Source organism: Lepidochelys kempii, chromosome 2, assembly GCF_965140285.1.
Source record: "Lepidochelys kempii isolate rLepKem1 chromosome 2, rLepKem1.hap1, whole genome shotgun sequence".
Lineage (NCBI taxonomy): Eukaryota > Metazoa > Chordata > Testudines > Cheloniidae > Lepidochelys > Lepidochelys kempii.
The window spans coordinates 142,731,015-142,748,294 of record NC_136381.1 but is presented as its reverse complement, the minus strand read 5'-3'; positions in this window follow the sequence as shown (position 1 = coordinate 142,748,294).

Sequence of the window (17,280 nt, the reverse complement as noted above, 5' to 3'; positions counted from 1 at the left end):
CTCCTCTTCCCCTCCCACCCACCCCTGGGTGCCCTAACGACTAAACAATAGTCCCTTCCCAGTGCTGGGGATAGAACAGTCCTGCCTCCCAAGCATCCTGCTCTAACCACTAGAGACCACTTCCCTCCCAAAGCTGCAGCTGGAACCCAGGTATCCTGACTCTCAGTTTCATAACTGACTTTCTAACAACCTGCTTTCCCGTGTCCTTTCCACAGTCCATCAAGACTGTGACTCTCGCTTTGTGTTTGGCTCAGGGACAAGGCAGCTGCCATAGCCTCATCTGGGTCTGTGTCCCACCAACAAGCAGCTTCCTCTGGCTTCAACCGCCATGGCTGAAGGATCCCCTCCACTTGCAGGGACCCAGCCCACTGCTAATCCTTTCCTGGCAATTTCTGTGGAGGGGAAGCAGCCCCAGTCAACCCACTCAGACCCAGGGTGGGGAGCGTCACTGTACTGCGGGGCAGAGCTGGATGCAGGGCATTCTGTACTGCAAAGCCCACTGCAGCCATGGCTTTGGGCTGGGTGCAAGCATGGTGCACTGGGGCTGATGGCCAGAGGGCTCCCACCAGCAGAGGAACTCTCCTGGGGAATGCACTGCTCCAGCCCAATGCTGGTGCCACTCAGAGCAGGGGAGACCCCAGCTCAGCAGCTCCTGGAGAATGTACCCTGGTGTGTTCCAGGGAAGGGGGCACAAAACCCTCTGCACACCACTCCCCACACCTGGAGGTACCTGCTTTAGAGTCACTCTTCAGTTTCCATGTTTGGCCCTTGGCCTGTCTGCAAAGGGTCCCATTACTCGCTCAGCTACCATAGTGATGGACAAAGAGATGATAGATGGATAGGTAGATTTGTATGGGACTCCAGGTTGCAGGGAAACAGCAAGGACTCTGGGACAGGAGCAGCTGGGATCCAGGCTCGGTGGGCTGGGCTGGTGGGCAAGCAATGCTGTCAGTGGGGAGCAAGGAGGGGATTTTCATTTGGTGCTTCAAGCCATGTCAGATGGGGCTCCACTCCAGCGTCCATCAGGAGCTCTGTGAGGCCTCTGCACCCACCCCCGGTGCCATTCACCCTCCTTTCCCACGTCCTCCTCTTTCCATGGAGCTGCCATTGCACTGCCAGGCAAGCTGAGGGGCAGGGCAGTGAGCCAGCGTGTGGCAGCCAGGGGCAGAGTTGCTGAACGATATGCATCTCGTATGCCATTCATACATGCAGCGGGTTTGTCACGCGTTCCCGGAGCTCAGAGGAAACATCATGTGCTGTATTTGGGGGCTGAGGCACTGAGATGCAGGCTGGGAGTTCTAGCCCTTGTTCTTCTATTGACTGCAATCAGCATTTGTGCGCTTTCACAACCGTTATCACCAACTAAGGCCTCACACATCTACCTGTCCTGTCATGCACCCATTTCACCACTCAGGTAACTGGGAGACTGGACACAGTCAGTACAGGCAGAGCTGGAGAAAGAACCCAGGTTTCTGATACGGCAAAGCCAAGTCTCAGCCAGCGTGTCATGCTGCCTTTCAGAAGGAATGGTCCAAACTATGTACTTAACTATGCTGTCTCTAACCAATAGACCACACTTTGCACCGAGAATCATGAACATAACCCAGAAAGAAAGGAGGAGGACTTGTGGCACCTTAGAGACTAACAAATTTATTTGAGCAGAAGCTTTCGTGGGCATGCTCAAATAAATGTATTAGTCTCTAAGATGCCACAAGTACTCCTCGTTCTTTTTGCTGATACAGACTAACACGGCTACCACTCTGAAGCCTGTTACTCTGGAGCATAACCCAGGAATCCTAACAGCCAACATTCCTCTGGCGTCTCACAGAGTTGTCTATCCCACTAGCAAAGTGGGTGCTGTGTCTTCCTCTATGGTTGGATAACAGCAATTCACCAGCCATTCCTCCTATGCGATAGATCTACAGGTCCTGCACTCAAACCCTGCTGATAGCCCATGGGCAGGGCAGGAATTATACTATAGGGGGTTTGTTAGTGTCCCTTATATTTAGGTTGCCAAAAGTTTTCCATTATAAAAGATTCCTTTCTTTGAGAAGCTCTCACGTCCGTCCCCCCACTGCTACTACTGCTTTTTGGTGCTGCTGAGCTTTGATATTCTGCAGCAGAAAAGTCCTTGAGCCACAACATTGCCTCTTCTTTGCCCTGTGAAATTCTGCTGTGTTTGGCTAAGATATAACATGTTAACTATCGCCATTTTCCTTCTCTTGCATGCCTTCCTCAGGAAGCATAGGCAGCGACCAAAATCATCTTTCTTATGGCATTCGAAAGGCATTCTAATACTTCTGGGATTGCTACGTGGATCCCCTTAATGCCACCACTCTAAGTACAAATGGGGCAGTTGTCCATAATGTGTTGGATAGTTTGTACTTCACCACAATCACAATTTAGTGATTCTTTAATTTTCCATTTGTGGAGGAAACATTGACACCTTCCATGCATTGGGGGAGGAGATGACAGCCTTCATGTGGTCTCCTGTTATGTTTGAAGGAACAACAAATATCATGAAATTGGTGACCGAATGTCCTTTAAGGACCTCCTCGTCAGAAAAGCAACCGCTACAAAAATAATAACTGAACATGGACGTTCTCGAGAGCCAGACATGCAGCTATACTGCAAAAGCAGCAGCAGCAACAGATACTGCACCAGGAACAACCGGGAACTGCCACTATATGAGGGCGGATATAGCGGAGCTGGACGTCCCCCGAAACAACCTCCCAGATCCAGCACCTGGTTCCCCCTGCCCAGCCTTCTTCAGCTACCAGTAAATGTACTCAATGCTGTAGCTTAAGCATAGCCGTCAATGCGGAAGGCTCAGTGTTCAAACCCTGCTGATGATGCATAATGAAGAAGTCATTATAGTTACATTTAATAGAATTTGTGTTTACCTTTGTATACAAAAGGAACCTAGGAAATTGCACACAAATAAACAACATTACAAGAACATTAAGGTTGCAAAGTCAAATACTCAAAGGCTAGGCAAAGATTTTCAGTTAGCTGGAGAACCTTAACTCTGCCCCCTAAAACAGAAATCTGCTTCTCTCTGGCAAGTGCAACATTAGCAACGGCTGGGACTTACTGCCCCAGGACATCTCTAACAGGCTACAGAGCCTCTCATCTGCTATTCCCCAGTGTGAATCTAGCCCCGTACAACAGCACTAACAGCTGTTCCCAGCTAATGGCCAATTAGTAGCCCCTATGTGAAATTTGTTCGGTGGGTCTCATCTTCAGCTCCCTTTTCACAAATTCACCCCCATCCTCGCTCTGCACAAACAAGCAAACTCAGCAGAGATACCAAGAACTGCCTGGGCTAGAGAGAACGAGCTGCTCCGGTGCACCCCAGTGACAGCAGCCCCACACCACACCAATGCTGAGAGCAGCTGGCAGAGCTGTATGTGGGGATGGTTTTCCTGCATACAAACGGGGCTCTGTTTACCAGGACTCTCATGCTGATGCCTTTCACCAGCACTAAAACTATTTTTAAGGTGAAGTTTATGGTAATATGTAAGCTATTTACATATATGCAAATAGGCTATTAGAATTTGGATAGAATGACACTGTTGGCAGTTCTGCACAGGCGCTATGGTCCCATGATGCCCAGCTCTGCTGGGTGGGCTGCATTTGCTCCCCCCTTCCAGAGAGCACCAGCCTGCTTGGAGCCTGAAGCTAGGGTGTGGGAGATCCCTCTCCCTTCTCCTACTATTAATATACCTCTGACCTGTCAGCACCCCTGCCCAGTCCCAGCAGGAGGCCAAGCTGTGCCAGACAGTGGTGCAGGATGGGGGTGGCTGCTCTGTTCCCATGAAAGTGGGGCTGGGGCCATGTGCTCACCCAGCTCCCAAGCATAGGTAGGGCTCTCAGTTGCTGCTGCCAGCTGCACAGGCCAGTTGTGCTGTGAGGTCATTTTTCTCTATGCCATCGCTTTGGAATCTGCTGGCCCCCTTCCCAAACGTGCGAGGCAGGGTCCCACCCCCACCACCAGCCAGATGACAGAGTGCAATGTGAGTCAGCATCCTGCTGCCCAAGAACTCATCCCACCCATCTCCTACGGCCCAGACAGCACCTTAATATCCAGGATTCTGACCACTGGAGCGTGGGCTGGGAAGTGCAAATCTGGGGGCTCCAGCAGCAGGGAGAAGAGGCACAGGGAACTGGGCAGCTGGGTTTCATGGAGCTGCCATGGCCCTGGAATTAGGGGATTTGGATACTGGGGAGGCAGATCTAGTTTGGATCAAGGAGGGTCTCTCACTGCCAGGATCCTTCCCCAAGTCCCACCTGCCAGCCTGATCTTTTTGTGCTACCCATGTCATCCACTGCCATGAACCATCCCTGATGCCACCCTGACTTCTCCTCACCACCCACACACTTACACACCCACACGTGCATACACACACACACAAGGGAGCAAAATAGTACTCAGTGGAGAGCGCTCTCCCTTGACAGTCAGCACTGACCCCAATGCCCCAGTAGGGACCTGTGCTGCAAGAAGTGGGCTGTGGGCTCAGTGCAGGATGCATTTTACTCTCTCTGTCCCAGTGGACTCTCCTTGTGCCTCCATCCCTGGGCTCAGGCATGGGCTGCACGTGCAGAGCACTCAGTCCATGGTGTCCCTGGGGTTAAATGGCCCATTGACAGCACTAGGTGTGGATGGAGAGTTGCAGAAGAGTAGCACCTTCCTGCATTGCCCCAGCCCTGGGCTATGGCTCAGGCTGCATGGGATGGGGGCCAGCAAGGGCCATAGGGCAGCTGCACTCTTCCAGAGTGGGGAGATGGTGTCAGCACAATTCCCCTCCCCACCATGGGACTCACTGAGTGCAGAAACTCCCTGTGGGCACCTTGCAGGGGAATGAACTGCACTGGGTCCAGTTGGGAATGGAAGCCACCAGCTGAGCCTGACTGCAAAATGGGTTTGTGAGTGACATGGGTTCCCAGCCACATTGGGCCCCCAGCAGGAGTGGGGCTTAGGGCATGACGGTGAGGGGGATGGATCTGGGAGCCCGGACTCCTGACTTCTTTCCCTGGCTCTGTGCCTGAGCTGCAGCGTGACAATGTGCATCCCTTCCCATGTCAGTGACTCAATTTCCACATGAGCCTCCTAGGCAATGACAAGCAAATGCTCCATATTGGTGAGCTGAGCAGTTCATACGGGCCTAGGGGACTCAGAGCCCCCCCGCCCCCACACACACACATCCCATGCAGAAAGAGCCCAGCCCTACTAGAGGGCGGGCATACTCAGGCCGACCCCCATCTTCCCCTCCTCCCCCTGCCCGCCCGCCATGATTCCCAGCACAGCAGGGTGGGCTGGCCAGACCCCCAGGTGCAGGAGAGGTTGACTTTGTGTGAGTGAGGCAGGACGTGGATATCTGGGAGCTGTCCCGCGTGAGGGGAGCTGTTCTGTATTGCCAGACTCGACAGATCAAAACCCATGAGTCAGCCCCCAACAAATCATGAGAATTTATCTGAATTATATTGTGTTTTTTGGTCTTTTGATTTCCAAACTACCTCACCCACTGTGTGTGTGCGAAACAATAAGTGTTGCCAATGCTCCCAAATGTATTGGGGCAGGCGGTTCTGTCCCCACTGCTGGAGCTCACACCCTCCATCTGCCTAGCCCCTGCCCAGCAAGTAATTCTGCCCCCAACCTCCACATCCCCTTCAGGTCAGCCCCCCCATCCCTCCTATGCCCCTTCCCCGCTGGCTGTTGCGGGAGGCGGAAGGGAGCAGACACATCAACTTGTCCCTATTGTCCACAGGAGGGGAGAGGGGAGGAGGAGTGGAGCCACCCTGGGCTGCTGGGATTTTTAGCCTCCTCGCCCCTCAGCAACCCAAACCCATGTTTGTGGGAGGGCTGGGGGGAGGATGAAGCTAAAGAGCCCAGCAGCCTGGGGAAGCTCTGCTCCTCCTGCCCCCCGCCCCCCACGAGAGTATCTTTGCACTGCTGGGGAGAGGAAGGGAGGCAGGGAGAGAGCTGTTCCTGCAGCAGCTCTGATTGGTTGCTGTGCCCCAGGAGGTGGGAGGGTAGGGCAGGCAGCCAATCAGAGGGGGTTTCCCCATTATACAGGTCTCAAGTTCACTAGGGCCAGAGAAAGGCCGCTCAGCCCAGCCCAGCCCACACACAAATTGGCTTTGCTGCTGTCAGGGGTGGGTGCTGCTGGGGGTAGGGGCTGAAGCAGGGGGTGGGGAGGTTGCATTAGGTCCCATTTTGAAGAGTTGCCACTTGGCTACAGTGCTACGGTTGCCAACTTTCTAATTGCACACAACTGAACACTCTAGCACCGCCTCTTCCCGAAGCACCACCCCCTGCCCCGCCCCTTCCCATGGCCCCATCCCTACTCACCACATTCCCCCTCCCCCAATGGCTCGCCCTCCCCCACCCTCACTCATTTCACTGGGCTGGGGCAAGAGGTTCGGGCACAGGAGGGGGTGAGGGCTCCAACTGGGGGTGCGGGCTCTGGGGTGAGGCCAGAAATGAGGGGTTCAGGGTGTGGGAGGGCTCCAGGCTGGGGGTGGGGCCGAGGGATTCGGAGTGCAGGAGGGGTCTGTGGGTTGAGGCAGGGGGTTGGGGTGCAGGAGGGGTATGGGCTCTGGGCTTGGGGTGCAGGCTCTGGGCTGGGCCCAGGGATGAGGAGCTTGGGGTTCAGGAAGGGGCTCTGGGTTGGGATGGGCTCAGGGCTGGGGCAGGGGCATGTGCTTACCTCAGGCAGCTCCTGGTCAGCAGCTCAGCAGCGCTAAGGCAGGCTCCCTGACTGTCCTGTGCCCCGGAAGAAGGTCCAGCTCCTAGACAGGGGGACCAGGAGGCAAAAGGCTGCTGTTTGAAAACATGCCCTCTGGCTTGCATCTTTCACACAGCAGCAGACATGTCCTCTGTCACTAGTCCTATCAAAGAGATGCAGACCCACGACTGCCTTGGGTTTCACACCCAATGGTGCTCTTGAGGGCACTGTGGACAGCCCTAAATTCCTTGTGCTCTTGCTCTGCTCCCTTTTCCAGGACCACAGGCAGGCCTTGGGGATTTGGAGCAGGCTTGAATTTCAGTTGATTCATTCAGGAATGCTGGGGCAGAGAGGATCATGGGATTGACCAGCTCCAGGCACGGGAACTTTCTGGGAACTTGCCTGTAAAAATGTATGTATTGTAACTCCTGAGAGACACGGTGTTGTGGTGAGTGTGCAGCCACCACTCCCTGCCCAGGGCAGCCAGAGCTGCGGGGTGAGACCCCACTTTGCACCCCCATCTCACCCTCCCAGCACAGTCCCTTGGTGCCTGCAGAGCCTCAGCTTCAGTCCCGGTCAATAGGGATTTTTGTGTGTGAAAGTTTCAGAGAGAACCTGACCCAACATCTAAATTGTCAGTGACTGAGTAGCCTCCTGGTTGCCTTTCCCTGACTAGCTTGTCCTCACTTGTGTCCTATGCCTGCTCAGGGAACAGCCTTCAAACTAGCCTTGCCTGTAGGGGCCAGTCCCACCCATGTGGATGGGAAGGGCACAAGAGCCTTTTGCAGCTTGGTTCCCAGATAATCAGTAGGAAGCTAAGGGATATTTCTGGGAAGATTTCTCACCCTGTGAAAGGGGGTTTTGTAAACTCCTGGGAGAGCAAATCCGGTCCCAGCTCTGCCCTCCCTGGCCAATGAGGGGAGAAAACAAGAGACCTAGAGCATGGTGGAGTCTGCAGACAGCTCCCTGCCTCAGAGCCCCACCCACGCTGGCATAAACTGACGCATGAAATCCCTCCTGAGCTGATGAAAAGTCTCTCAGCTCCCTGGAGATGTGCCAAACTCACCTCCCCCAGGTTCCAGCTACTGCCCCTGTCCAGGGCTTAGCTCTCTCCCAGCTCCCAACGTGCCCAGAGCTGCCCAAACTGCTACCAACCCCCACCCACCCATGTGACAAGCCTCGGATGTACCTCAGCAGCCAAGGAACACACTGCCACTACCTCATACACAGCACCATCCAACCGGCCTGCCTTTGGATCGCTCTCCCTGGGAACACTGCTCGGCATTAGCTGCAATGACAACACAGTCTGGAGACTCATGACCTAATGCCCATTCATGTGGTTCACTGCAGGTCTGAGAGAAACCACCACCAGAACAAAACATTGCTCACATAGAAACTTTGCTGTGGGAGGGACTGGTGAATACTGGGTTCAGCTGCATCAGCTCCATTAACATGTTGCCCCCGAGGACTCCTTATCAGGTAGGAGATGCTCAGAGCATGAGGAAACCTCATAATAGCTGCTTTCAACTCCCTGAAAGGGGATTCCAAAGAGCATGGATCTAGACTGTTCTCAGTGGTACCAGATGACAGAACGAGGAGTAATGGTCTCAAGTTGCAATGGGGGAGGTTTAGGTTGGACGTTAGGATAAACTTTTCACTAGGAGGGTGGTGAAGCACTGGAATGGATTACCTAGGAAGGTGGTGGAATCTCCTTCCTTAGAGGTTGTCAAGGTCAGGCTTGACAAAGCCCTGGCTGTGATGATTTAGTTGGGGATTGGTCCTGCTTTGAGCAGGGGGTTGGACGAGATGAGCTCCTGAGGTCTCTGCCAACCCTGATATTCTATGATTCTATGCAAGGGGATTGTATAGCTCAGTGATGGTGATTTGCAGTGAATTTCGCTATATAAGAGCTAGGTATTACTAATTCCCAGCAATTACTGGGGCAACCTAATGCCAATGATGGAAATATGCCAGCTGACAGATAAGCAATAAAAAAAAGCGCAGCTGGTGCATCACATACTGTGCTCTGACAAGTGTAGCCTCGCTTTGACTGTTCAGAATGGCACTGCATAGTGTAGAGGAGGATCTTCACTAGCTTTTCCTGCCAGTCTTCCTTTCACACACTTTAGTTTTATTTGCCTATAACATCAATTGTACAACACACACACAGACACAGTACTGCTGCCCACAGTGCACCGGGCACTTTCCAAACAACAGCAAATTCCTCTCTGCCCCAAAGAGCTAATCACCTGAAAGAGCCTTTGAAAACCTCACACACATCTTCACCAGCTTTTTCTTGCCAGGCTCTCTCCTTTGTGGGCTTTGGGACTACCTGCCTATAACAGCAGTGTATGCATACACACACGCACACATGGACAGAGCCCTGCTGTTTCCTAACCCTAGTCCTGCACAGTCCTAGTTCTGAGAGTAACCAGTGGCTAAATTATCCTTCCTCAGCTTCTTTTGGGTGCCTGAGGTTATGATGGCCAGGTCAAAACCTTGACCATCAAAAGGATCAAACTTTAAGGCCTAGATCCTTACAGATATTTAAGTACCTAATTCTCACTGATTTCAGTGGGAGTTAGGTGCTTAGATACCTTTGAGGATCTGGGCCTAACTGACCCCTTAAGCCTATCTAAACTAGTGTGGGGGGGGATGATCTCTTGCCAGTGTAGCTTCCCTAGAAGCAGCAATGCTGGGAGCGCTAGTATAGAGTGGCCATTGCTGATTTAACCATTGTGTCCTCTAACCCTCGGTGTTAACAAAAAGGCATCAATATGCCAGCAGCTGGTTGGCACTAACGCTCCGCCACTGCTCCTTCCGGGCAAGCTGCACTGGGGATAGCGCCTGTTGGGAGAGTCTCACAAATATGTTAGTGCAGACTGGGCTTAGGAAGGAAAACTGAGACATAGCTGGAAAGGAGTTAGAGGGCCAGAGCCCCGCAGTGGGTGGGTGAGGATATGCCCGAGACAGGGGCAGAGCAGAATGGACCCTGTTGGCAGAGGATGCATCTGCACATAAGGCATTTTCACTTCTTTGCAATGACACACGGGACCAGCGCTGTAGCTTTTACTGAGTACCAGGCTGGAGGTGTTGTGCAGACATAGCAGCTTTTAACCATCAGCGCATTTTCTCTCCTGATTTATGATTTTAACTAGATTCGGGTTGTTCTGCGGTCAGGTCCCTGCAACACATCACTGAAGGGAAGAGACAGTGTGCTGAGCTCTCAGCAGTGGAGAAACACAGCCCATCAGCTGAGGCAAACTCCATGAAGTATCCGCCAGATGAGGCCATCAGTCAGGGCCACAGGGAGCCAGGGGACTAGAAGTCGCAGTTCCCAGAACAAGTCTGTGTCCCAATAATTGTTGTCACTGAGGCTGTTTCTGGTCATAAGTCAGAAGGAATCAGCGCTGTTCCCAGCAGGTTCTTAACCAAGGAAGAGGAATCAGATTTCTGGCCACATCAGGTGCGCGGCATGCTGCCCCATCACATATACCTATGAGTGTCATCAAGAATGAATGCAGCTGACCCCTCCTACGCCTCAGGATGTATTCTCCTCTCCAAAGACTCCCCCTCCAACTCTTTAATGGTAGTGGGCATTACATGGATGAATTTCCTGTATCCCATTGGAGCACCAGTGTCATAAATTACTAACTTTGTTAACTGAAACAGCATTTGATACAAAGTCCCAAATGCAGATCTGAGACTGCATGTCTACAACCTTTGTAGGTTGGTGACAAAGTCCAGAATGTTAGTTCCTGGAGAAGGTGTAAATCCCTCCCATTGCTGCTTCACCAACTGTAATGGCCCCTTAACCTCACGGCCATATACAAGTTCAAATGGGGAAATCCCTAAACTGGGGTGTGGTACAGCTCTGTAGGCAAAGAGCAACTGCTGCAACACTAGGTCCCAATCATTGGAGTGCTCATTTACGTATCATGTCCCCCAAAGTTCCATTAAACTTCTCCACCGTGCCATTGGTTTGATGGTGGTAAGGAGTGGCAACCAAGTGATTTACCCCATGAGCTTCCCAAAGGTTTTCCATAGTTCCTGCCAGGAAATTAGTCCCTGCATCTGTGAGGATGTCGGAGGGCCAACCTACCCTGGCAAAAATGTCTGCTAGTGCCTGGCACACACTTTTAGCCCTGGTGTTGCTTAGAGCTACTGCTTCCGGCCATCGGGTGGCAAAATCCATGAAAGTCAGTATGTACTGCTTTCCTCTGGGTGTCTTTTTCGGAAAAGGACCCAGAATATCCACAGCTACTCTCTGAAATGGAACTTCAATGATGGGGTGTGGCTGGAGAGGGGCTTTGATCTGGTCTTGGGATTTTCCCATTCTTTGGCATACTTAAGACCGGACATAGGTAGAAACATCCTTGCCCATTCCCTCCCAGTGGAATGACTCCCCCAAACGGTCTTTGGTCCTGTTCACCCCAGCATGGCCACTAGGGTGATCGTGGGCTAAGCTCAAGAGCTTGGCCCGGTATTTAGTTGGAACTACCAACTGTCTCTGAGGATGCCAGTCTTCCTGGTGTCCACCAGAAAGAGTTTCCTTGTATAAAAGTCCTCTCTCTACAACAAACCTGGATCGATTAGAAGAGCTGAGAGGCAGTGGGTTGCTCCGTGCCGCCATCTAAGCTCTCTGGAGGCTTTCATCTGCTTCCTGTTCGGTCTGGAACTGTTCCCTTGATGCTGGAGACATCAGTTCCTCATTGGATTGTGGACCTATGCTTGGTCCCTCTAGAAGCGATGTAGGGGATGGGGCTGTTTCCGTTGACTGTGAACCGCTCTTTGCTGGGACACTATGTTGGGGTTCAGGCTCCGGCTGAGCCTCTGGTGTAGGGTTATGGGCTGCTGCCGGTTCAGGTTCGGTGGGGCCCTCTGGTGTTGAGGTTGCAAGTACTGGATTCAGTGCTGGCAATGTGTCTGGTGCTGGTTGTTCCGCTGGTTCCGGTTCTGGTTCCGTCTGGGTCTCTGGGACTGGATCCACTACTGCTGTTGCAGACCTTGGACTGGGGTCCGGGTCCATCACCTCTGACAGGGTCCTGATAGAAGTTTCCGGAACAGAGCTAGGCCTCACGGCTTGTTTAGCCTGGCTACGGGTGACTATTCCCAGCCTCTTGGCCCACTTCACATGATTGGCCAAGTCTTCCCCCGACAGCATGGGGATGGGATAATCATCAGACTGCAAAAGTCCACGTTCCTGACCAGCCCTTGTACTGGACAGGCAACTTGGGCTGTAGGCAAATCGAAAGAGTTGGACTTGAAGGGTTGAATCATCACTTGGATCTCTGGGTTGATTAAATTGGGGTCCACTAAGGAAGCATGGATAGCTGACACATGTGCTCCGGTGTCCCTCCATGTGGTGACCTTCTTCCCGCCCACACTCACAGTTTCCCTCTGCTCCAAAGGTATCTGGGAGGTATCTGGGCCTGCGGACCTCTGGTGTGATTCCGGTGCAATGAATTGTAATCTGTTGGGGTTCTTGGGGCAGTTGACCTTTACATAGAATCATAGAATATCAGGGTTGGAAGGGACCTCAGCAGGTCATCTAGTCCAACCCCCTGCTCAAAGCAGAACCAATCCCCAATTTTTGCCCCCGATTCCTAAATGGCCCCCTCAAGGATTGAACTCACAACCCTGGGTTTAGCAGGCCAATGCTCAAACCACTGAGCTATCCCTCCCCTCAGCTCGTTACATTTAAAACATCGTCCAGCTGACAGGTCACTGGGGCGAGGTGGGTTGCTGGAGAACGGGGTGGTGGGACGATAAGGTGTCTGGAGGGTTCTTTGGGAGGTAGGTGGGGCTTTGGGCGGCCCCCGGTAATAGGGTGTGGTCTGGGGTTGTCCCTTCTGGTCTCCGCTCCAACTGTGACCAGTTTTCTTCTTCTCTGCCACCTCCACCCATCTGGCTCCAATCTCTCCTGCCTTGATTATAGTTTTGGGCTTCCCATCTAGGATGTATCTTTCTATTTCCTCAGGAACACCCTCTAAGAATTTTCCATTTGCATTAGGAAGGGCAAATTTACTGGAGATTCAACACTTGCTCCTGATATCCAGGCATCCCAATGTTTCACAATGTGGTAGGCATGTCGGGTAAATGACACGTCTGGTTTCCACCTTAGGGCTCTGAACCTCTGACGAGAATGCTCGGGTGTTATCCCCATTCTGACTCTTGCCTTGGATTTAAACAGTTCATACTTGTTCATGTGTTCTTTAGGCATTTCAGCTGCCACCTTAAGCTAAGGGTCCACTGAGCTGAGGCCTCAGCTCTACCATGTATTGGTCGGTAGAGATGCTGTACCCAAGGCAGGCCCTTTCAAAGTTTTTTAAGAAGGCCTCAGTATCATCGCCTGCCTTGTAGGTGGGGAACTTTCTGGGATGGGAAGTGGTACCTGGAGAAGGATTGCTAGGGTTTGTTGGTATATTCTGCTGAGCCTTTACCTTCTCCATCTCCAGTGCATGCTTCCTCTCTTTTTCCTTCTCCTCCTCCACATGCTTCCTCTCTTTTTCCTTCTCCTCCTCCACATGCTTCCTTGCCTCCATTTCCCTCCTGTGGGCAGCCTTCTGTACCTCCTTCTCCAGCTGCATGAGTTCTATCTGTCTTTCATGTTCCTTTTGTTTTTCCTCGGCCTGAAATCTGGCTAATTCCATCTTTTGTTGTGCCATGGATTCTGTCATCCTAACCTCTCTGTTTTTAACTAATTTTACAAGCGAGGTTTAGAAATAAACAAACAAAACTTGGCTGTAAATTTTTGCTGTGCTGGAATAGGATACCTATTCTCTGATAGTGATTGTCAGCCTACAGAAAAAGACAATTCCCTTTGTCTCTGCTCTGGCCCCAAATCAAAGCAAAAAACCTTCAACTACTTGGAAACCTGCTTACCAGCAGCCCAAAGGAAAAAAATTCCTTTTCAAACCTGTGCTCTTTGTAAAACAAAAAAAAAAAAATCAAAATCCTAAATAAAAAAAAACCCCTGCCACTTTTGTCTCCAGGCAAATGGGTAGAACACCCCCCGATTTACTTTTAGGGGGAAAAAAAACTTCTGGTTTGCGAAGACTGTGAATTTCCCTGTAGGAGGTTAAGTACCCTGCCTCCAAGCAAAGAAAACCTGCAATTCACAAAGATAATCCCCTTTTGTCTCCGCTCTGGCACCAAAGCAGAGAAAAAACTAGCTGCTTTCAGTTGGACCTCCTTTCCAGCAGCCCCAAAGGAAAAAAAATATTTCCTTTTTAAAATCTGTTTTTCTGGTTCAAAAAAATCTCAAATTGATTTCAAGATAATCCCACCACTCTGCCACCATGTCAAGGTTCCTCCCCCACTCTGAGCTCTAGAGTACAGATGTGGGGACTTGCTGAAAAACCTCCTAAGCTTACTTTCAAAACTTCCCCAAGGTACAAATTAATTTTATCCTTTGTCCCTGGATCTCCACTGCCACCACCAAACTTTAACTGGGTTTACTGGGAAAAGTAGTTTGGACACGTCTTTCCCCCCAAAATCCTCCCAACCCTTGCACCACACTTCCTGGGGAAGGTTTGATAAAAATCCTCACCAATTTGCATAGGTGACCACAGACCCAAACCCTTGGATCTGAGAACAATGAAAAAGCATTCAGTTTTCTTACAAGAAGACTTTTAATAGAAGTAAAGGAATCACCTCTGTAAAATCAGGATGGTAGATATCTTACAGGGTAATTAGATTCAAAACATAGAGAATCCCTCTAGGCAAAACCTTAAGTTACAAAAAAGGTACACAGACAGGAATAGTCATTCTATTCAGCACAGTTCTTTTCTCAGCCATTTAAAGAAATCATAATCTAACACATACCTAGCTAGATTACTTACTAAAAGTTCTAAGACTCCATTCCTGTTCTATCCCCGGCAAAAGCAGCATACAGACAGACACAGACCCTTTGTTTCTCTCCCTCCTCCCAGCTTTTGAAAGTATCTTGTCTCCTCATTGGTCATTTTGGTCAGGTGCCAGCGAGGTTACCTTTAGCTTCTTAACCCTTTACAGGTGAGAGGATTTTTCCTCTGGCCAGGAGGGATTTTAAAGGGGTTTACCCTTCCCTTTATATTTATGACAGCATCTCATTCCGCCCACTATGCCCTTCAACAACTCTGGTAACATATATCTTCTCTCTGGATCACCTACAGACAAGGTCTGTGAAACTGACAAGACTCCACATACTACACACAAATGTCTTAGAAGTCCAGCCAATTTGCCTGGCCTGAGAATTGTTTATTCCCCAGATTACACCCCTGTAGTATATCAATCTACACACTGGATTTCAGTTGTCTCTTTTGTATCAGGAAACCATCAAGGTGTGGAACTGGTGCATTTAATATCTATAGAACCTCCATCTTCCTTAGAGTAAATAATAACCTGGCCTACTATCTGAGTAGGCAGTATTCAGGTCACCATCAGTAGTTCCTGGAACATTTCATTCTCCAGCCTTTCTTTACCAGGTGGGGCTCTCCCCACATAGCTCCAGTTAGTTACAAAATAGATCGAGCTAACTGTTCTATTCCAGATGATTCAGGAGTCCAGTTTCTCCCATAGATTGCCTTCCTCATGAGTTGATTTAAAAGATTCCTGCATGCCTTCCCTCCTCCCACTCCTCTCATTCTCAAGGTCTTCCAGAAGATCAGGCAAGACAAAACTACAGTAATCCTTATAGCTCCCTCCTCACAAGACTGTTTTTTGGTTTGCAGACCTGCTACGTCTGTCTATACATCCACCAGTTCCACTTCGAAATGTACAGGACCTTCTGTCTCAGATCCAGGGCCAGATCCCCCATCTCAATCCTAGCATTGTTGGATGTAGGGATTTCACTAAGTGTCATGACAGGAACTGCTGTACAGAGGTCTGGAAACATCTTGGTCCAGAGCAAGAAGCCTGCTAATAAGTCTGTCTAAGCCACGAAATGGAAGAGATTCTCCATCTGAGCCAATGATAAAGGACATGACCACCTTCTCTCACTAGTACTCATAATCCTAGGTCACCTCCTTCACTCAGGCAATCCAGCCCCAATATCACCTTGGTGAGAGTTCATCCAGCAGCAATATCTGTCTGTCAATGCTCCTGTCAAAGTTACCACAATTTTCTCTCGTACCCACTTTTCCAGGAATTGACCCCATGCTAGGACTTCAGGGTAGAGCTCACAAAGTTAATGGGATGCTGTTTGAACCCATGAAAGACTGCTCCTTATACCTTCTGTCCATTAAAGCTGCCTTTTTTGTGGCTATTGCAGGGTCCCAAAGAGTGAATTAAATATAGTCACTTCCAGCTGACTCACAATACACAGTGTTCCTTGAGACTAGTGTGGTGCTACAAATCTGCCCTGAATTTTTAAGACTGTTTCAGACTTCCACCTGAACTGGTTAATCAGCCTACCAAAACCCCATTCTCACCCTGGAGAGGCTAAGGTTTGTATTCTGACCTATTACGGGTCTTTCATTACTACCTGGATAGAACTAAATCTTCTGCAAGCCACTTCAGTTTTGTGTTGACTATGAGGATATATCGAGGGATCAGCCTGCCTCCATCCAGAGACCGTCTGCATCAGGGGTGGGCAAACTTTTTGGCCTGAGGACCACATCTGGGAATAGAAATTGTATGGTGGGCCATGAATGCTCGCAAAATTGGGGTTGGAGTGTGGGCTCTAGGGTGGGGCTGGGGATGAGGGGTTTGGGCTGTAGGAGCATGCTCCAGGCTAGGATCGAGGGGTTTGGAGGGCAGGAGGGGAATCAGGGCTGGGGCAGGGGGTTGGAGCGTGGGGAGAGGCTCAGGGGTGCAGGCTCCGAGCGACGCTTATCTCAAATGGCTCCCAAAAGCAGGAGCATGTCCCTTCTGCAGTTCCTATTCAGAGGCACGGCCAGGCGGCTCTGCTGCGCGCTGACCCGTACCCAGGCACCACCCCTGCAGCTCCCCTGCAGCCAGAGGGGGCCACTGGAGTGGGGACATTGGAGCGCGTAGGAGCCAGAGGGGGGCAATGCTGCTGCTTCCAGGATCCACGTGGAGCGGCCCCCAACCTTGATCCTGGGCTGCTCCTGGTTCCTTCTTTCCTGCCTTATTCCAGGTCCCTGCTCCTACACCCTGCCCCTGGTGCTATCTCTGGCTTCAACCCCTTGGCTTGACTCCTGACTGTGGCTCTGGCTCTGACCCTTGGCATGGTACTTGACTCTGATGGCAACTCCTGACTCAAACCATTAAGCCTGGCTGCCCATGTCTTGGTCCCTACAGTGGTACTACAGTAAATGAAACAATGAAGTCACACTACTGTGGTTCTTTGGGGTAATGTCTGATCCTGAGCCGCTGATCTAATCTGACCTCCTGCAAAGCACAGGCTATAAAATTTCACCGGTAATTCCTGCATCAAGCCCAATAATTTGTGGCTGTTCCTAAACTGGTCATGCGCATACAGTTAAGGCTTCATTAACAAATCCATGGAGATTTTGCAACAGGAATGAGTAAGATCTTCAAAATGTCTTCCATTCAAAACAGAATCAGTATAGCAAGAGGTGACAGCTCAGTTATAGCTGGCCAAGCA